Raw genomic sequence first — 22,254 nt, 5'->3', positions numbered from 1 at the left:
TATTTGTATGGTACGTGTGTTACCTAGGGAAGCTGAGCTGGCAGAGGCAGAGTACACAGAGCAGCATTCCACAGAACTTGTGACTTTGTACCCAGAAAGTGTTTAGCAACCTGTAGAGGTTGTAACAGCAAACATTTTAACTAACTTTGAAAAAGTTGCTATTACAGGAAGAAAATAATAATTTAACCTTAAATAAACACTTTCTGAAACTTAAGGAAAAAAAAAGTTTTATTCTTACTTTGTAGTTTTGTTTCTGGGTGGACTGTGGACATATGATTGGTAGGATGATTTTATACATCATAAACAGCAAAAATGGATAGCTTAATATGTAGCTGTGTTAAGAAGAAAAATCAGATTTTGACAGTACTGTGTAAATCTGTCTAATCAGTAAAAAATATAGTCTAAAACACATCCGTACTAACTGCCTGTCTGAGGTGTGTATCTTGGCAAAGTGCATTGGCTTTTGATCAGGCGGACAAACTGAAAGGTAAATGCAGTAGGTTTCAGGAAGACTAAAAGCTCAGTTCTGGAGCAATACAGTATTGCCAGGATATAGTAATGAGGACATAGGAAGTTTAATAGCAATAATGATAGTGAAATTGTTAGCAATTTGAAATGCCTTAAGTCCATCTGGAGGTGGGTGAGACTTTTGGAGCACCTTCCTTTTCTCCCCTTATGGCTCTGTGAGTATCTTTGCAATCAGGTTGTCTTTAACCACTGATAGATTTTGAATGTTGAACACTAGTGGAACGTGTTGCATTTTGAGTATTTTTGTTGTACTGTTTCTGAAGATGAACAGACCCTTTAATGTGGGTTTATTTGTCAGCCATGCATAAAATTAAGGTCTGCTACATACTCTGGAGTATGTATAGATCCATGCCACTTTGAAATGAGCATTGTGTCTACCTGAAAGGCTGGTGTGCCAGCTTAGCACAAAGATGTGTTACCATACTGATTTAGGTGGGCAGAAATTGCTCCTGTGCTTGGTCTCAAGCTAAGGAGTAACTTCCTGCTTACTTCCTGTTGCTTGGTGTCATATAAAGGTAAATGAAAGATAGTCCAGATCTGACAAATCTGTTACTTGTTGGTGTGGAGTTTTAGGGCTATTTAAGGAATAAAGTAATGCTTCTGATTTGTTTGCCAAGGATAGTGAATTCTGCTGTAGAATTTCAGTGAGTCATTTAAACTATGAATTTAACTGTTGAATAGAATGGTGTTTCCTAAGCAGTTATTTAAACAAAACATTGTCTGAGTGATGTTCAAAAAAACCTCTTTTAATTGGCTTAGAAAGCTAATTAATGAGAGGGCCTTCAGGTCTTGAAAAACTCATGAGAGTTTATATTTGCTTTTCAGATTTAAAAGGGGTTATGTAATTGATTAGGATGAACAGCCTCTGCCTTTCAGACTATAAAAAAAGGAGCACAGCTCCAAAGACACCAATTTGCCAAAATAGCTTGGATATATTTAAAAACATTATTAAATAATAACTAGTTTTTACTTAGGTACTGTTTCTATAGGACCTCTAATCGTTATTGAATATGTATGAAAGAAAAGGTTAAATATTTGACTTCTTAAACATATTGGGTTTTTTGTTTTGTATTTTTTTGCTCATTTATTTGTTTTTTAATTCAAATTGCGCTGGGATATTCCAGAACTTTTTAGCAATAGAACAGCCCTCCTCCTTCAGTAAGTGTATTCAAGACCACCGTGCATTTCTAATGAAGACTTACAGGGAAAATGCCCTAAATAGAACCATGTGCCAACCATGGCCTTTTGGATCACTGTTTGGAAACCTGCTGCTTTTTAATATTTGCTTCTAAGCCTATTGTATAATTCTTTTGGCCACTGCATGAACATGCATTTTACTAGTGTTAGTACTGTAAAAAATCATAACACTGACTGTCATGATTTTCTTCTTAGATAAATCTCCTACTATTACAACATTTTTCCAACTTTTAGTGTTTGGTCTGCTGTATTGGAAGATGTGTAAGTTTTTACACTTGAGTAACTGTACATGTGGAATCACTTAAAAATGAGAATAAATACATTTCCACATATGGACTTTTCATGAGCCATGATTTTCAAAGCAGCAATTAAATACATTCTTCTTTTTTTATTTTTTTTTCTTATTAAACAAAACATTTACATAACATAGAAGAGAGTAACATGTACGTTATTAAATAGGGTTATCTCCTGAGCTGGAAATTAGGTGTGCTAATTTTTTTTCCTCAATTCAGCACTTACAATGTGAGCAAGTCCAGCTTTTGTAACTGATTACTATCAACTTGAAGATTATCAAAGTACAATTGCAGAATGGCAGACAGTAACAGCAAAAGGTTAATATGGTTAAATTTATTCTTGTGCTCAGGCTGAAAAGGTGTAGAATAAAGTCTTGAGTTGCTCGTGTACTAAAAGCTTTCAGATTTTGGTTCATATTTCTTACATGTAATTCAGAGAGTGGTGGTGAATGGTGCTGCATCCAGCTGGGGGCCAGGCAGCAGTGGTGTCCCTCAGGGGTCTGTGCTGGGGCCAGTCCTGTTCAATATTTTTATTGATGACATGGATGAGGGTATTGAGTCTTTCATTAGTAAATTTGCAGATGACACTAAGCTGGGAGAGGGTGTTGGTCTGTTGGAAGGGAGGAGGGCTCTGCAGAGATCTGGAATGGCTGGATGGGTGGGCAGAGTCCAGTAGGATGAAGTTTAATAAATCCAAGTGCTGAGTCTTGCATTTTGGCCACAATAACCCCCTGCAGTGCCACAGGCTGGGGACGGTGTGGCTGGACAGTGCCCAGGCAGAAAGGGACCTGGGGGTGCTGGTGACAGCAGCTGAACATGAGCCAGCAGTGTGTCCTGGTGGCCAAGAAGGCCAATGGCCCCTGGCCTGGATCAGGAATAGTGTGGCCAGCAGGAGCAGGGAGGTCATTCTTCTCCTGTACTGGGCACTGGTGAGGCCACACCTGGACTGCTGTGTCCAGTTCTGGGCTCTCAGTTTGGGAAGGATGTTGAGACGCTTGAGCTCATCCAGAGGAGGCAACGAGGCTGGTGAGGGGCTGGGAACACAAATCCTGCGAGAAACAACTGAGGGAGTTGGGGTTGTTCAGCCTGGAGAAAAGGAGACTCAGAGGTGACCTTACCACTCTCTACAGCTTCCTGAAGGGTGGGTGTAGTCAGGTGGGGTTGGTCTCTTTCTCCAAGCAGCAACTGGCAGAACGAGAGGACACAGTCTTAAACTGCGCCAAGGGAAATATGGGTTGGATATTAGCAAAAAGTTTTTTACAGAAAGAGTGAGTAAGTACTGGAATGGTCTGCCCAGGGAGGTGGTGGAATCACCATCCCTGTATGCGTTTTAAAAAAGACTGGATGTGGCACTCGGTGCCATGGTTTAGTTGAGGTGTTAGAGTCTCCCAGCCTAGTGATTCTGTGTGTGATTAGAAATACTCAAAAATAGCAGCATTTTTTCAGTCTAACTGTAGTGCTGTTTCTGTGACACTATCAGACTTCTTGAATCTAGCAGCTTTTGGCTTTGATTTTTAAAGGCAATTTCTTGTTATGTAATTAGATCATTGTGTTCATGTTTGAGTTGAAACCTGGTATGCTGGGTGTATGCCCAGATTGCCCAGGGTAGCTGTTCTTGCAGGATACCAGATGTGCACAGCTGCTCAGGGCTGGTACATGTGCTTTGCTGTCCTGCAAAGTACAGCAGCATCAGCTGTGCCATTGTCACATATAGCTCGTGCTCTCCTCTTTACCTGAAGGTAGTTAGAAGTTGCTTTTAACAGGAAGTTCTAGTTAAGTTCTTTGTATTTTACCATGATGTAAGTCATGAATTGTTTGCTTTGATTTTTTATTTCTTGGTATCAAAGTCTGTGTAAGATAGCAGTTAGTATGTGCTTAGCCCAAGAATGTCTGTATGTAAGTTTTGCCCCACTGACTCCCATTTTCTAGGCATCCATCTTGTGATCTGCTTTGCCTGTATGTCTTTCCTGTGCCAAGTGAGTGCTAGGCTGCTAAAGTGATTGATGTGAATTTGTGCTGGAGGGTCCTCTCTAAGACTGCACCTGTGTTTTTTATTTCATTATCAGGAGAGCAGGCAGGTCCTGTCTTGTTAGTGGCCTAGGGGCATCCCTAAAGAAGCAAGGTAGTTAAAACCAAAGTATTTGGTCTTTGAAATGCCTCTTGGATGACAGTTATGCAGAGGGCCTGTTCTCTAGCATTCCACCCCTCCTCATTTCTAAACTCTCAATGGAGACTTGCAGGAATTCTCTAAGGCTTTCTGAGAACTCTGCAATACTAGTCTAAAATGATTCTTAGTGGAAAAGTTCATGAAGTTCTGGTGTGACTCTGAGATGCTGTCTCAGTACCAGAGTCCTGCTTTAAAGTTGCCTCTGTCACGTGTTGTGGCTGTAAAAACAGGCTCCAGGAGACAGGTGATCTGTTGATTGAAAGAAGCTTCATGCCATGGAGAACTACTCTGACCGACTTCATCCATCTGTCTGGGCTCGTGGTTGCTCTCCTCTCTGAAGCAGGAAAGATCAAATATGCCCAGGTGTGGCTCAGCATTACTTGCTGCACAGAGCTGCCTAAATAAGGGGATAAGAGAATTCATGGGGGTTTCTCTAAGCAGGCACACCTCCTGTGTCAAAATTACATCCGTTCTGTGAGGTTGTTAAGGATTACATACCTGGAGGATTACATACCTTGGAGTCAGGTCTTTATCCTTCATCTTTGACCGAATCAAAGTCTGACTGTTTCTGTGATGTTAATGTTGATATGCTAGTACTTCTTTGTGAAGATGTTGTTTTCTTCTTCTAAGACTGTTTGGTGTCTCATACAGGTCTTAAATCTTCCTCCAGTGTAGTTTTATCCTCTATGTCTCTCTAGTCTCTGTAGTACTGAAAAAGTGCTACTTTTTCCCCTTATTGGATTTCTTCCTTTATTTTGGTATCTCTTCAAGAAATTTCCTTGTTAAAGATTATTTACTCTGGTAGGTCTTTCTTTAAAACTGTAAACGTTTCTTTGAACACTTTGTTCACACCATACAGAGCCACTGAGCTCTAGTCTATAGATTATATGAATGTAGAGTTGAGAAGTTTTTCTTGGAGAGTCTGGCGGCTATGGTCAGCAAACATAATTCTTTCAGGTGTCTTTGAGGCATATACAATCCCAAAGTTGGATAAATCTTTTATAGTTCAAACTATAGCAGGGCATGAATGTCCAAATAATGTTTGATGGGCTCATCATAAATGAAAAACTTAAGACTTTGGTTGTTGCATTCAGAAGTTGTGGAGTCTCTATCCTTGCAGATGCTCAAGGCCCATTTGAACCATGTACTGTGCAGCCTGCTGTAGCTGACCCTGCTTTGAGCACTGGGTTTGGCTAGATGATGTCCAGAGGTCCCTTCTAACCTCAGCCATTCTGTGTTTCCAGTGTCACTGTGTCTCTGGTGTAGTTTCCCCAGTTTGGGTAAGAGGGTGGGAGGCAGGCATAACTACATGCAAGTTGAAGCAACTAGAAGAAAATTTCAGGCAGTATTGGCCTCTCTGAGATTATCTCTCTGATTGTGTAACAACTGCAGCCCTGAACCTTCCCAAAGTAGGATCAGTTGAAACCTGCAGCTGTGGATGAGGACTGTGGCAGATTCCCACAGTATACTCCTCTTACTTCACTCAGTGTGAACAGCTCTGTGTCTGTCCAGAAAATGACCAGAAAATATAGGACAGAAGTTGATAGACATGGGGAAATTAAAAGCACAACAGTTGTCAACTGATTAATTTTTTATCCCCCCAGTCCCAGAACTGGGGGCACTAAATAAAATTGGCAATGGTCCTTAAAGTGTGGTGAAGCTATGTGTGTGTTTTCATTTGAAGCAGAGGTATGTAGTGTGCATCTTGCTCTGGTGGTACCATAATTTGTGAACTCTCTTGCAGCATAAACCTTTGTTCTGTGCTTCTCTGTTCTGAAGCAGGAAGGGAGGGGGAGGAAAAAAAAGGAAATTCAGAGTTCAAGGTTCCCTAGGCCAAAGCTTTAATACTGAAAAAAAGTACTTGGCATCTTGAGGAAGAAAAACATTTTGCCAGAAGAGATTTTCCTATGGCAATAAATTTAGAATATGTGAATGAGAGTAACTTCGTCATCTGGAAGTTGCTGTTCAGTGGGAGGGAGGGTCCTGCTCTACTTATATTTGGTTGCTGTACTCATTTGCCTTTCTCAGCATGTTGTTTTTCTTAACAGTAAAGAAGATAAAGTTAATGAAGGAATGATACGACATAGGTAAAAAACTTAATCATAATGCATTTGCATGACACAGTAGAATATCCAAAGCAGCACTGATGACTGTCAAGCTACCATTTCCCATATTTCAAAGTCTTGAGTGTGTAACCTAATTTACGTTCTGTAATAATGTATTCAGGAGCATTCCAGGATTTAATAAGTGGGAAGCAATAAGATTTTAATTTTGAATTGGAGCACTGATGCCTTAAAGTTTTCAACTGAACTACAAAATTGTCTTCAGCTGATTTACAAAACTGTCTGCCATCAGTGTTTGATATGCTGGGTGGTTCACTTTAGGTTTCAAGTGTTTGGATGGGCAAGAAAAATCCTGGTCAAGATTGATAATGCAGTATTTTCTCTCGTCCAAGACTGAAGGAAATTATTCTTTTTGTTACCATGTTGTGGAGTATTGGCTGCTTTAGCTGTGTGCTTATTCTGGTATTTCTTAGAACCACTAAACCACTGTCATGGTTGGAGGCAAGGGGTCTTCTGACTGTCATGGTGTCTTTTGGAAGGTAAATTGAGAGGATGGGAGGAGGAAAGAGTTTTCTGCTGACCATTTAAAATTACTCTGACATTTCCATTGCTGCTTTGGTGGTGAAATGAGCCTGGCTTTGTAACCGCTGGTTATGACTATGGTATGCTGCCAAAAATCTAGAGGAATGGAAGAGAGGAGAAAAATTTGGACTATAACAGCACATACATCATCCAAAAGTGAATAGAATTTCATGGGACAAAATGAAAACAGTTATGTAGCCCATGGGGATTTCCTCTACTGAATATCAAAGGTATACTGTAAACCACTGAGGTGTAGGCACTTCTGCTTGAAAAGCTTTCAAGATCCTTTATGATGAAAGTAGTTAAGCAGTTGAACTGTAAGGGTTGCTAACAAGTCTCATTAGAAAGTACATAGCAGTGTTATTTGAAATGTCCCATTGACCTCAATAGGTCTTTGTTTTATTTCTTTTTTTTCATTGTTGCTGTTTGACATTGAGACTGTGTTGAAAAGACACTGTGATTTGATGTTTTTGGGTATGCATGGCATTTTCATCTTAGCGGCCTGGCTCACACTGGGCCAAATTCAACTTCAACAAACAAATGTCCTAAAATTACTAGAAACTTCATTCTTTTAAAAGCAAATATTGAGATTACAGGCTTTTGCCTATCATAGTTTCTGAAGTTTTTAGGAATAATAAATTTTTTTTAGTTTCTAGATGGTATGTGTGTATTATGTACTTAACAGTTGGACAAAGAATTATTATGATCTGTACTAGAATATTATAGTTTTTTCCAAATCTACAAAAATCACTACCATGCAAACAGCAGTCTTGAGAATAACAGGAAACCCTTGCAGAGTGTCATCAACTTCTCTAGTAAACCTTGTAAGACAGAGGCTTTAATTCTGAATAGGGTCTTTGAGAATGACCAAAAAACTTGCTTAAAAAGAAAAAAAGAGGAAGTTTAAGGATGTCTGAGTTAACTGTTCCTGATTTTCATTAAACTTCTCAGCTATCTGGAATGTTCTTCTCTCTTTTTCAAGAGGGCACTGGGCAGTTGGTCCAAAGACTGAAACTGGCAGGCATGTTGCAATTTGAAATGTCTTGCTTCCCTAGGTATCCATGCTGAAAAACAAAAGTTATGTTTAAATTGTAAAAGGCAAATATATTTGATAACTTTCATTACAAAGTGAATTTGTTTGGTATGTGCAGATTTAATCAGGATGCAACTGGAACTCTCAATCTCATCTAGCAAGCACCTTCAGTGACTAATTGTAGCTTGACTTCTGGAGTGGCAGTTAGTTTAGAGATCTAAGAATCAAACAGTTAATGAAAAGCAAGCTGATGAGAAGAAGAGTGCTGCTGAAATCTGAGGAGTTCTACAGTTTTCATTTAGAAATATATTAAAAAAATTAAAATTAATCAGGATTTCAAAAATTATACTTCAGTTGTCCTTCAGGTATTTTTTCCTTTGTATTTCTCTGACGTTAAATAAGCAGACACACAAGTGATTGTAATTAACTTAGGAACTAAAAAGAAAAGCTTTCCAGAACACAAGGTACCTGAAGGTTGCAGTTTTTACTGATACAACCATTCATGTAACTACACTGGTAAACAAAATACAGAAGGAATTGCAGGTTAAGGAAAATGGAGTTCTGTGCCAGGAATACCACCTCCGTTGCGCGTTTTTAGCTGAACTGCACACAGGGCTCCACAGTCATGCTGTAGAACAGCAAGTGGTTTTATTCCACCAGCCTGGCCAATATAATCAACATTTATGTTGAACAAATTACGGATAACTGCAGCAGGATTATCTCTACTACTTAACCTGTGATCTCTAGAAGCTCAGTGCATACATGTAGTCAAGAAATCAATGGCAGCCCTACAGCCAGCCTGGGTACGTAAGGAGAAGTGTAAGTTATCTGAACAGTTGGAAACAGAGGTTTGTTCCAGGCAAGATTTGTGGGGTTGCTGGAAGACATTTTGTGAATACCCCATCTTAGATTCTCTGGTAAGGTGAAGCAGGAGTGGTACATTCTTCAGCAGCTACGTGTTGGTTCTCACACCCCCCCCACCCCTCCCCACATTTTTTCGAAAATACGGTACAGTTCTTCTGTGTTTTACATGAGAAGCCTAAGGGACTTCTTTTTGTTTGTATTGATATGTTCCTCATCTCTGCACATTGTTTTCATTATGTACTTTATGAAATAAGCTATTATAGGGATAAGCTAAAGTAAAATGTATGCAGTAGTCTTGTTCTAGTAAAACATACTAAGATGGCAAAAGATGTAACAATAAGAGGCATAGTCATAGGGTCAGAATAGAGAGGTCTTGGCTCCTATTGCCACTAGACTGGCTGTGGCATAGCAAAATTGCATACAAGAATGTAAGGAATTAAAAGTCATAAGATTACTAGGAATTATAAGACTCAACAGTATCTGAGTATAGAAGAATATTTTAGTGCTTTATTACAGTCAACAGTTAAACACAACTTGCAGAAAAAGATAAGACCCAGAAAAGTCATAATTCCAACCTAATAGTATGGATTTTTTTGAGTAGCAGCCCATTAGTAAAATAACTCTTGAATCTCTGCTCTTACTAGAATTCTGTGCCGGAGTTGTGCAGCAAAGCAAACCTCCTTTGAGACTTTTATTTAGCAGCTAAATCTTACAAAATTATGCATTACTTGATAGATGAATCAAATACAAAAAAAAGGAAGTAGAGAATTGGAATTAGCAGACTAAACTGAACATTTAATACTTGTATTAACTTGAGTTGAGCACAAGTTCTGTATGTGTAGGACTATGTGCTTAGTAGTTGAGCTGTCTTGTTTGAAGCTAAGGTTAATAGCTTAAAAGTTGATTAACTTGTCGTACCAGTCTCACCATACTTTTGTTTTTCCCAAACTAGATGAAAGGTTTCTTTAAGTATGGTTACTGTAGTACTGCATTCCTGATGATGCTGGTAGCTAATGACTCTTTGTTGTAGTAATCAGGAAATGTGGGTTGAGTCTCTGGGGTCTGTGTGGCTGGAGTACGAAAATACTCTGTTCTAAGGTCTTGCTGGAACAACTTGGTATGTATCGTTGCTAATACAGACTACATGTCTGTAGGTTTTGCTTTTCAGATGAATTCACTTGCTTGCTGTAATGCTAATTCACTTCCACCCATGCCAAGATACTGCTAAAACGAAAACTGTCTTTTTGCAGGAAGACATCTTCATATTTCTTAGTGTGCTTGGTATGGGCATCTTGCTTCTCTCACCAATTCTGTCATATTGCTTTTTTTTTTTTTTTCTCTCAAAACCCAAACATAGGCTCTGATTGTTTAAATGGGTTAACATTTAACAAAAGATAATTTCTTTTCACTAATTAAAACAACCCTTGTGTCATACAGCCTTGTATTTTCATTTGAATTTTTAATTTAAATATAAAGAAATTGTTCATAAATGTTTACATAACAGAATGTTTGCATAAAGTGCATTTAATATACACCAAGCTCAAATGTGTGAGACTTTCTTGCCTGTTTGGCTTGTTTATCTAAGTTCTCCATGGAGTGTGGGTGGGGCAGAATTGGCATTGGAGACTAGAAAAAGATTTATGAATTTGCAATTAATGTAACTGAAATATTAGAATCCTTGTGAGAAATTTCATTTTGACTGTGTTTATTGAAAAGCAAGATAACTTTACTGAAGTCATGTTGACACAGCTTCCTAAATCAAATACATCTGTAGTATTTTGGATGTTAATGAAAGGGCTTAAGGTTACTTGTTTCATGTCTGAAGGAAACAGTTTCTGTGGAAATACAGCCCCTAGTATCTCTTGAAGTATCTGCATGGATTTAGAGCTTCATTTGGGCTCCTTCTGAACCTCTAGTCTCTTTGCTAAGTATTTCAACCCTTGAAATCTTTATTATGTACTGACATGTTATATCTAGCTACATTAAGGACCACCTCCTCAAATATGATCGTAAGGGGGATAGTTACTTTTTGTGGAAACAAGTTTAGTCTGATCTAGAACATGATAATTGTTTGCATGAGAGATGTTGCAGTTTACTTCCCACCTCCCCTGTTCACTCTTAAGTAATTGTTGTACACTTCAGTGTTCTTAGCCATGTCCTTTGGTGCAAAACTGTAAATAGAAAGATCAAACCATATATGTTTTCAAGATTTCTTGAAGAGATTGTTGTCATTAAGGTGTGGGTACAGACTGTTCTGAGGTGCATCTCTTGCACATTCCTCATTTCTTCACAAGAAAGTCTAGACATGATGAACTTACTGAGAAAGCATGGTGATTTTAGTTTCCACGAAGTCTGAAATATAAAGACAATGTGTCAAGGAGTTGAGCAGTGACATTCCTTTGTAATGTGGTTATTCTTTCTGGCTTTCCTGGATGGAAATAGGAAATTGTCCTTCAAAGTGAGAAGAGACCAGAAATGTGTATTTGTCATCCACTTTAGGGATAGGTGGCAAAACTTTGTTTTCTGCAGGTTTACTAGGCAACAGTGAGGTTTAAGGATTTATACAGTGGTTCTAAAATGTCCTTTCAAATAAACTCTTAATATGGAAAGGTCAGGAATTTCTTTGCTATTGCCTATATGCACTGCCTTTCCCGCTCTCTGCCCCAGTTTTGCAGAATGATGAAAAAACCCCTAGGTTTTAAAGTTTTCCCTGTTACGTTCTCTGCAGAGGGAGTGAAACTCAAATTCAAATCTTCATTCAAATCTTTTTTTCTTCTTTGAAATAAAGAACATTTTGCACATAATAGTAGTATATTAAAGAGTTAAGTACTGTTATTATTTGCCAAGAAGGCTACAAATGTTGAAAGAGTGAATTCATCACAGATAAGAACTTAAAGAGGGTTAGTTAGAATATGAGGTGGATTTTTGAAACTAGGTTGAAAAATTAATATTCCAATAATTGTCCTGTAAATTGGCAAGATACCTATACTTCTAGCCTGTATTTGTTTATTCAGGTTTTAAGTCTTTTAGTTATGTTTCATAGGATCTTTAGAGAATACTCCCTAACATAACTGGGATTCAGTAGAGTAATGCTTTCTTCATTTCACTGCCTTAAAAACAATTTTTTGCCTCTATTTTGAGTACTGTTTTGCTTTCCCATCTGCTTGAAACAGTTGACTTGCAAAGGCTGCAAGCAAAGATTGGCCATAAAGATACAGCAAAATTAAAAATACAGCAGAACACTTCTCTTACTTTCAGTTGACTTAAGGCTGACTTTTAGCTACAACTTGATTTCTAGCTACAACCATACTTACTTTATGTTGAAGAGCAGGAGGCTGTGAGGATGGACTATTTCACCTGTAGTCTAAGTTCTACTAATTTAATAAAGCCAGGGTTCCCTTTGTCCCAACTCCAAAACTCTGCTAAGCTTCAGGTTATAACTTAGACTTACAAATAAGTGCCTTCTGCTAGATGAATGAGAGCTGCCTATCTAACATCTCTAAGTTTTCTAGAACGAGAATTTCTAGGTGAGTATAGTCCCTTTTAAAGGTTTTGTTTTACGCTTTTTTTTGCATTACTTTTAAATTTTTTTTTATTATATTTCTTCATGAGTAAGAATCATGGTGTTGTAGCCAATGTTAGGAAATCTGTCTGTTTTCAAATTCTATCAAATCTGGTTACTCATCAGGTTGGAGCCAAGATTTCATGACTTGACAAGGCAAGAAAGATTCAGTAGCAAGAAAAACAGAGTACATTCTCTTTGGGAAAGCATTCAGGTCTCTGATAAGTCTGGAATTCTGCTGTTGGTTACATCATTCACGGGAAGCTGCGTGCATACAATTGGTTTCTGGCCTTAGCTTGTATAAGAGAAGGCCAGTCCGTAGAAATAAGTTTTGTTTTGTTACAGTACTGCTATGTCTTTTCTATTTATTTTTTGTGCCATAGTTATGTAGTTAATGAAAAGCATAGTTAAGAACTATCAGGACATTGTTTTCTATAGCCTATTGAAATTTCTCCTCCTATGAAATCTGTAGTCTATTTGGGCTACTTGTTGGATGATGAAAAAAATAGAAAACTATTGAAGTATAATAGTTTGAAGCATTTGTTAAACTTTGCATATTGTGGTCATTGCATTTAGTTCTGGATTTAAACTCTGAAAGACAGTAGTGTGGGTTGAGAGATACTGAAATCTACATTATTTTGCGAAAGTTAAGGGGAAATAATTGAATAATTGTTCAGTAATTTAATTAGGATTTTAGCATGACATTTGAAATATATAACCAGTGCTTTGGATTGTTTCACACTTGGAAAACTTTGTCCTTATAAAGGACATGGATGGAAGACGAGTCTAAAATAGGCAGCTTGGCACATGCTTAACATCTTTAGAGGGGTTTGAATGTAAGGATTGTTTCCAACAAGATAGTTCTAGAAAAACCACAGCAATTTAATCTGTTCGAAGTTTCAGGCAGGAAGATTTCCCAGTTGTGTGATAACCTCAAATAAAACTGCACAACTGCAAAAAGCTGGAGAACTTGCACAGAAAATAATCTGGAATTATTCTATATAGCTTTTTCTAGAAATAGAAATACTAAATTAATAAATCCTCCTTATATTCATCTCCAAAGTAGTCTGTACACCGTGGGTGCTGTTATATCCTGTGATTCTGTGAGTTTTGCACCTGAAACTGTAGTAAGAGGAGAATACAGGTTTCTGCTTGCATGACCCCCACTGTGCTCCAGTCCATAACCATTCATCCACGTGTTGCTGAAATGTACAAGGAATAATGAGCTGCCCTTTCTTCTGAGTTAGAATTAAGTCTTGCTTAGTGTGGAGAAGGGGAACTCACATGGGTGCAGTTGGTGCAAGTTGTTGTTTGTCCCTTAAACCTCAGTTTTCTGTGTATAAAGCCTTACCCCTTTTTTTTTTTTTTTTTTGCATGATTGCCTTTTGCTGTTACCTGTGGTAGCTGCACAGCATAGATGATCCCTTGGTGAAAAGTTAGGCCATTTTACAGTGTATGCAGTGTGCTGTGGGTGTAATACCATTCACCAGCACTCCATTTGTGCGGGATACAGGGACCTTAGCTCCACTACAGAATTGTCATCACCAGTTCAGAAGCAAAGCCAATTACAGATAATACCTTGCTGAAGGTTTCATCATAGAGATAATACCATCATATAGAGATATTAAAGCTAGACTTCTATTGTTTAAGTGATGCTGGAAGATGGTAGCCTGTGTCAAATTAAAGGCAAAGCTTATGTTGGGTTTAAGTGGTATGTATTCACTTAGCACAATGTGTCACCACTATTTTTTGTTCAAATAAACCTTTAATCTGTTTATATTATTGCACCTTATAGGTGTTAATGCTTACTGGCCTAGTGGGATATTTGCTAGGTGGTTATGCTAATAAATTTATCCACTCAATTTATATTAGTGTTCAGTCTTGTCTAGTCCAGGCTTTAAAGGTGTGTTCCTGATGGATTTGCCTAGCTCAGTCTAATTAACACTGCTGGTTGACGGAGTTAAGGCCTAGAGGGAAGCTTAATCATTAACTTGTGAGGGTTAGCACTTTTTGAAGAACAATTGCTTTGTTTTAAAGTTTTAGCAAGGGTCTAGTTAGGTCAAAACCAATAGGAGATTCAATATCACTCTAAATTTCCAGGCAAAGTAGTGCCTTAGCTGTGTGCTTCCAGAAATTTAGGCTTTCTGTGATTCACTGCAGCTTCTCTTCTGTGTGTAGTACAACACAAATGAGAGAAAAGGTGCTGTTCTTTCCCTGTATATCAGAGGCTGTAAAAGACCTCGCAGATCATAGAGTCCAATTCTTGACTGACCACCTTGTCACTGAGTGCCACACTAAATTGTTTCTTGAGCACCTCCAGGGATGGTAACCCCACCACCAATGTCTTAACAACCCTTTCCACAAAGAAATTCTTCTTGATGTCCAGCCTACCTTCTCTTTGACAGGTGATTGCTGAATCCTTAGAAGTTTCATGTTTAAACTTGTTTTTGCAGTAAAAACAATTATGATTACAGTATCTGCCTCAGGATTTCATCCCTTGTTAGTTTTGAATTATGAGCCCTTTTCAGTAAATATTGACAAATATTCCAAAGGGAGGAGGAATAAATATCTTAAAAAGACTTTTATAAAAACAGAAAGTTAAATCAAGAGGAGAGAGATGTTATTAGTGACTGAACTGAGGAAGAAAAGGTGTGAGATCCAAAGGAGATGGCATAGGTCAGAGTGATTTCATCTATGTCTCAGGCATGGAAGAGTTTTACAAGGTCAACCAACCACATGGCACAAACCTGTAGGAAAGTAAGCTTTGTTAGTCACAGTGCTTGTGAATGACTCTTAAGGAAGCGTGTATTATTTTACCAAAAGCTTTAGCTTAAGTAATCTGTGTTAAACAAGGTGGCCATGGGAGTCAGCAATTCATTGTGTGCATGATAAATTAACTAATAATTTTAGTTTAGATTTCAAAGGCACATTCAAGACACATTGCATTGTCATAAGTAAAGTCAAAGCTTAGTCTTGAGATGATGGACTAAAACTGATTAAGAAGAAAATCATTGGTCTGGCATCACAGTTACAGATGGTATATGAAGCTAAATCTTTCATAGCTCTGTTGTTTTGCAAAGAGGCTTGATGTCATTATTTTCTCTTTTTGGAAATACATGGAAGAGTTTTCTTTGAGTCTTTACACCAATTAGGTAATTGATTATATCTTATCACACTTTCCTGTATACAAAGATCAACTTATATATGTGCATAACGGCTGCCTAATGGCATCAGCAGACTTGTCACTTTTCTAATGTATGTAAAAGTGCTTAGCAAAGGACATTTTTAATGAGGAGGTTGTTTGCTTTTTCCCATAAGACTTCTGCTTCCTATTTGTAATGTTATCTGTTTGTTTAGATAATTGTGAAGAAGTGGAATTTTCTTTGCCTGCAAATGTGTTGTTTTTCCTATTAAATCAGAAACTTGTTTATTATGGGATGGGATGAAGCCTTTTTGGCAAATCTTAGAACTGTCTTGTATCTGTTTCTGACATTGTCACTACCTTGGAAAGGTTGTAGTTTAAAGCAGTTCTTATGTCAGTCAGAAATGCAAAAGTGATAAGCCACATTTATTGCCTTTAGTTACAATTTTTTGGGGGCCATAACAACCCCATGCAGCAGCACAGGCTTGGGAAGAATGGCTGGAAAGCTGCCTGATGGAAAAGGACCTGGGGGTGCTGGATGACGGCAGCTAAACATGAGCCAGTGGTAGCCAAGAAGGCCAATGGCATCCCGGCCTGTATCAGCAATGGTGTGGCCAGCAGGAGCAGGGCAGGGATTGTCCCTCTGTACTCGGCACTGGTGAGGCTGCACCTTGAGTGCTGTGTTCAGTTCTGGGCCACTCAGGACAAGAAAGACTGAGATGCTGGAGAGTGTCCAGTGAAGAGCAGTGGAGCTGGTGAAGGGTCTGGAGCACAAGTCTCATGAGGAGCAGCTGAGGGAACTGGATCTGGATTTGTTCAGCCTGGAGAAAAGGAGACTTAAGGGAGCTTCCTACACACTCCACAGCTATCTGAGAGTGTTAGTGAGATGGGGCTAGGTCTTTTTTCCCAGGTAACATGGGACAGGACAAGAGGAAATGGTCTCAAGTTGTGTCATGGTAGGTTTGGATTAGATATTAGGAAAAATTGCTTCACTGAAAGGGTAGTCAGGCATTTGAACAGGCTGCCCAGGGAAGTAAATGTTGGAATCATCATCCCTGGAAGTGTTCAAAAAGCACATGGCTGTGGTGCTTGGGGACATAGTTTAATGGTGAATACAGCAGTGTGAGGTTAACTCCAACATCCAGTTGGACTGGATGATCTTCAAGGTCTTTTCCAACTGCAGTGATTCTATGATTCTATAATTTTATGATTTTGTTAAAGTTCTAATAAAATTTAAAATGTACAAAACATCTTAAAACTACAATAATAAAATACATTGTCAAATTGGTCTTTTTCTAGTTTGAGATCATAGCTTCATTTTTCATTATTTCTTATCTCTGCTTAATTAATGAAAGGGATCTGCATGGCTCCTGTTGTTTATATATCCATGGACTGAGATTATTGCATTGTCTTGTTTTGCTGCTTTATTCACTTCATTAGTAAGGAAAAAAAAGTTGATCTTCTGATTTTTTTTTTTTAAGTTATGTGGGTCATAGACAGATTATGATATTAATTTAATAATGCCCTTTTAATGAATGGCAGATCTTTGTGCGCCTGAGAAATAATGATGGAAAATACTTAGGTGGGTAAGGTAAACTGGAGTCAGAAAGCAGAGATGAAGGGTGCCAGCCATTCTAATACAAGGCACCTTCCTTCCTAAATGATGTCATCAGCAAACTAAGCCTGCCACTTTTTAAATGGAATTGTGATCATGTTCTGCTCTGAGTGTTGACATAATTTAGGGATTTAATGTGTCTTTGAAAACAAAATAATTTAGGAGGACTTCAGTGATGTTGGACTTTAATTTGAGCAAAGTGATGAAGTTGTCGTGTCATGCGTGCTGGTATGCAGATGGTAATTCTGTAGCTGTGCTAATTTGAGTACAGCTGTGATTAACTTTTGCTGCAAAACACTTGTAGTCCACAGTTTCTGCTGCTTTCTGCTTCTCATTTGAAGTAGGTTTCTTTTTGTTTGTGGTTGGAATCTTCCTGGTTCCATTCAGTTCACTTTCCATTCCAATGAAATGAAGATGGTGGTGAAAGAAGTGAACTTACTTCCCCAAAAGGCAACTAAATGAAAATGAGCCAAGAATCAAGTCAAAGAGTCTCTTGGGAAATCATTGTGGACTTTTTAGACTGCATATTGATATTGACATCTGATCAAAGTTGTAAATATATAGCAAAGAAAAAAAACCTATACACTGATTAGAATTTTTAGAAAAGCGTTCACTTTGTTAGGAAAGTGAACAGTATATATTTCCCACTTCACATGCAGATTTATGGTAGAAAAACTGAAACAGACCTAATCTTATTGAGGGCATCTGACTTTGTTAGAAATGGTGTCATTAATTAGCTGTGATTTTTCAGACAGCCCTGTGGGAGATAATTCTAAATGTTTATAAAAGAGTGTAAAATGATCTGCTAAAGTCACACTGTAGGTGAGAGTGGTTGACCCTCCCAAGAGAAGAAGGGGAGAAAAGCAGGATACCATGGGAGATTATGAACTGAGGAATACATACTACATTTCCCTCCAGTAGTACTGTTACTTTGAGCATTCTAAATATGGATATGGCAGCATCCTTATGGAAGATATTGTGCACCATACTCAGAAATAAAAGGCATTGTATCCCATTGTTTGAATTAAAAAAAAAAAAAAGCTGCAAGTTTTAATGCATGATTAAGTCTGGACTAGTTAGGGATGGACAAAAAGTACCTCTCTAAAGCTAGGTGCACTTAAATTTTTTGTGTATTTTACACTACAAAACGTGTGAAATACACAAATGATAAGCTGTGTGATTTGAAAAAGGATTGCTTAAAAAAAGTCTCTATGAGAAACCAACACTGCAGATTAAAACAGATTGAAAACTATTGATATTATGAAGAGAATTAAGGCACTTGGGAATGATGTGAAACAAATTAAATCAAGACATGGTGGAGGGAGAGCCCAAATCTAAATCAGAAGCTTGTGGTAGTAGAAAGTAACAAAAGAGAAAGCAAAGCAACCCAAGGAGAAAACTGTAGCTTTGCAATTAACGACACAGAAAATGAAAAGTGTGTTTCTCTTGTATTTTCATTTTTTCAGACAAATTAACACTATGCTTTGAGCTCCTGAGCAGATAATGAAACACTTGCCTTTCCTGTTCTGGCTCAAGAGGATATGAAACAGCAATGTAGTTGAACATCCTGGGTTAGTTTGTCAACTTCTGTCCATAACTTCATGGGCTTATCTGCAGAGTTATCTGTACTGATAATGTAGATTTTTCTTTTTTATTAAGCAGCCCCACACACGTAAACTTGTCACATGTGGAAAAGTTAGATATACTGAGAAGAAGTTTAATATTGTTTTCGGCAGGATGTTGCTTAGTCTAGTCCTAACAGTCTAATTCCAGTCTTAGATAAAATCTTGTAAAGGCTGACCAAGGTCTTGATTAACCAGGAATTAAAACACAGCAATATAATTAAAACTAAAAAATACAGCTTATCTGACAAGATCATATCTGATTGTATGCTAAGCTACAATATATTCCAGAAAGAGAGCTCAGATATACTTCAGGTGATGAAGTGAAGGTTGCTGTCCAGTCTCTCCTCCCCAGCAGTAGCTGTGCAAGGGCAGTACAATATTCCCCTATGAATTTTAAAAAATATTCTTTGTTTATTATTTTGATTCAGAGCCACTGAAAAAAACTGAAAACCAAAATAGAAACAGACCTGGGACCAAGGAGTAGGAATCAGGACTTTCTTCTCCTCAAACAAGTTCTGTAACTCTAGTTTAAAGAAAAATAAATTTGCTATCACTTTTTCCCCATGTTTCTTCCAGTCATTCTGCTCAATGAAATACATACACAGAGAGAACAATGGATCACAGGAGATCTTCCTGGTTTGCTGATCTGTTCTGTGTAATGGGATCAGGTGTTTGCTCACTACATACATAAATAGTGTAAGTGTCCTTCAAAGGTAACCCAAAAGGAAAGGTGTAAAATGTTATCATGTGAAATCCTGAGTTTCCCAGCTTGAAAAGCATCTGGCTTTTTGAAACAGTTAATTTTTGTTAGTTCACAGACATCTTGGATTTGGGCTGTATAATTTAAACATTGCATTTGTATTTAAGCTCATGCTAGTAGTTCATGAATGAACAGTTCAGCAACAACTACGATGGCAAAAAAGCAGAGTTGCATTAGCAGTGTGTTTTTAATGTATTTCACATTTAGTTGAGAAGTTTTTCATCAAATGACCTTTTTTCCTCCATAATGAGTACTTCATTCTTTCATACTTAATTTGCTTAAATTATAGAATTTGCTCCCCTATCCCTCCACACCAAAGTCTGATTGATAAATATTTCAATAAACATTTTGGCTGTAGTCTTTTATAGATATATAAAACATAGAAACCTGTTTTTATATAAGATACACAAATATGTAAAAACATGCATACATATAAAATAAAATGTAATGCATAAAAAATGTGGCCTGTAAAGCAGACAACCCACATAAAAGGGGCAAAAAGTTGGAGAAAGTAATGTTTAAAGCCAAACTTTTAGTATAATGTATGCTGAGAGATCTCAATATGAATATGAAATCTGATTTTCAGTTGCTTCCGTCTTCACCAAGTTTTCATGGTAGGTGTCTGCCTAAAGCTGAATTGGGCAAGGATTGCAGTTAAAAAATAGTTTTCTGACCAAGGCAGCTGTAAAGAACAGAATTCTGCGCTGGGCTCTACCACCAGCTTCCCATGTGATGCTCGCATGTCGTTCAGCTTTTTTTGGAGGTCGGCACCAAGTATTCAACTTGATTGCATGTGCTCAGCTTCGGTCTGATTTGCAAAAATGCTGAGTGCTCAGTCTTCTCAAGGAGAAGCTGTACTTTGAGTCAGGAGATTACGTGGTTTGAATATTTAAATGAAAGTATTTCCTAAGTGCTGTGGAAAATAAAGGCCTAAGTTTCCATAATAATCACCTCCGTTTAGATACTGCCTGTTGCTCATGTTGAAAGCATAATGCTGATCCTAAACACAAATGATACTGTAAGTGAAGCAGGTCAGCCTACTTGTGAACTTCATAGAAAGTTCCTTTATGAAAATAATACTCGACACCGAACATTTCTGAATACTGCACCAAGTGGTGCGTGCAGTCATGCAATGGGCAATGGAAGTAAGACAAAACATTGAATACAGTGAATACTGTGGTGGAGTGCAGAGGGCAGCACAGTTGGAATTTGTGTGGTTAGATGCATTATAATTCATCCATGTGAGGAAACTGATTTCCTTAGGCAAGTTCAGTTAAGTCCTAACTCATGAGCTTGATTTTCTATTCCTGTGCTGTAGTTGTTTGGGGTTTTTTGGGGTACACTAATGTGGAAACAAAGTGAGCGAGAACAGAGCCCTGATTGTCACATGAAACCTGGTTTTGTTGGGTTGAAGTGATTTCGTGAGTGGATTTTTTTGCTTTCAGTTTTGTAACTTAAATCTGTTGAACATTGAAAAGGTTTATATGGATGGAAAGGCAGCAGTGCCTCTTCAAGATACAAAGGTAATAGCAGAAAGAAGTAGCCCAAGGATCACTTACTTCCACTTGGTGTCTGCAGATCGTTTTAATGGCTTTAGCCTCCTGCAGATACTCAGCTGCACTCATGCCAAATTAACTATTATCTTGTAACTGGTTATAAATACCAAGGAATAAAATTTGAAGAAAGCTAATTTATATCTGGAACTCCAAATCTTCCCTTGTAAATATTACTTGTTTCATTTAATTCCCCTTTCAGTTCATTGCCTTTCATTTGGCCTTTCATCAGCTCTTTGAGGTGAGGGAACCCAAAATGCCTTGCCCTAGATCATAGGAGTCATTTAGGTTGTGAAAGACCTCAAAGAGGTTTGACTCCAACCATCTACCTAAACACTGGTTAGAGTGAAGGGATCTGGGATGTATAGGGATGTTGCAAATACAAGTTAGTGCACAACTTGCTGGTACTCAAATGTGTATGTAATAGAGAGGTTTGTTCTGTCTCTGTGGATGATTAGTGGTACATGTGGTATGAGTACTCATGCTCATTCTGGGGGTTTGTTTTTCTTTTTTTCTCAATAATTTCTTTCAAGTTATGTACTTTGAGAGAGACTCCAGAAACTCGTAAAAGAAATTCCTGTTTTGTAATGAAATGGACATTTAAAATGGCCACTGTAGGAAAGATTCATAAAGCATCACAGAGTTTTTGGTTTAAAGCCAATGTAGCTCTTCCTTCTCTTGCTAATAAGCAACCACAAACTTCATTAGCTGCAGTAATTGTGCAAAACCAGAAGTAAGTTATCAGATCATCTTAGGTATAGACGGTGTATGCAGCAGAAAGGAAACTAGTCTGCAGCAGATAGTGCAGAATCTTTTTAGTTCTTTGCTGTGTGAAAAGAAGTTTTGTCGTTCCAGAAATGCAGATGTACACATAATAAATGAAAATGTATCGAATATCCAAATACTAAAATGAGTAAACCTGTAAGTATTATCCAGTATCACTTGGGGTTGGGTGTTTCTGGTGTTTGTCTTCTGTTGGTGGGTTCAGGGGAAGAGAGTTTTATTGGGATTTATTTTGGGGTTTATTACTTGAGAAAAGGCTCAGCTGTCTGTGTTTTCCACTCTGAGATGTGGGGTAAGTGTATTTTCCTTGAAATAAAAAAATCAGTTTCTTCTAATTATATAAAAGTCCAAACTTAGGAAACTAAGGGAGTATGAGGGAGTGAGCAATTAAGTAACCTTGAAAGATAACGTGCACGCCAAGAAAAGGTCCCATTCTTTCAATGGCTATTAATTACCATCATATATGGAAGTAAGGTTAAGTAATTTT

At 37.8% G+C, this 22,254-nt stretch overlaps 1 protein-coding gene across 7 annotated transcripts in view; it reads left to right on the top strand.

The window, feature by feature from the left end:
• Positions 1-22,254, top strand: part of NCOA2 (nuclear receptor coactivator 2) — a 184,580-nt gene that overhangs the window by 34,661 nt on the left and 127,665 nt on the right. Inside the window, exon 1 of one of the 7 annotated variants that reach the window (XM_058830792.1) lies at positions 535-683. The exons of the other annotated variants lie outside the window; for them this stretch is intronic. The gene's annotated coding sequence lies outside the window, so the exon portion shown is untranslated. Of the gene's footprint in view, positions 1-534; positions 684-22,254 lie in introns of those variants that run through there. 7 annotated transcript variants of the gene reach the window in all.

Source organism: Poecile atricapillus, chromosome 2 (genome assembly GCF_030490865.1).
Source record: "Poecile atricapillus isolate bPoeAtr1 chromosome 2, bPoeAtr1.hap1, whole genome shotgun sequence".
NCBI lineage: Eukaryota > Metazoa > Chordata > Aves > Passeriformes > Paridae > Poecile > Poecile atricapillus.
The sequence above is the reverse complement of the archived record's forward strand: the minus strand, read 5'-3'. Positions and strand labels throughout refer to the sequence as shown.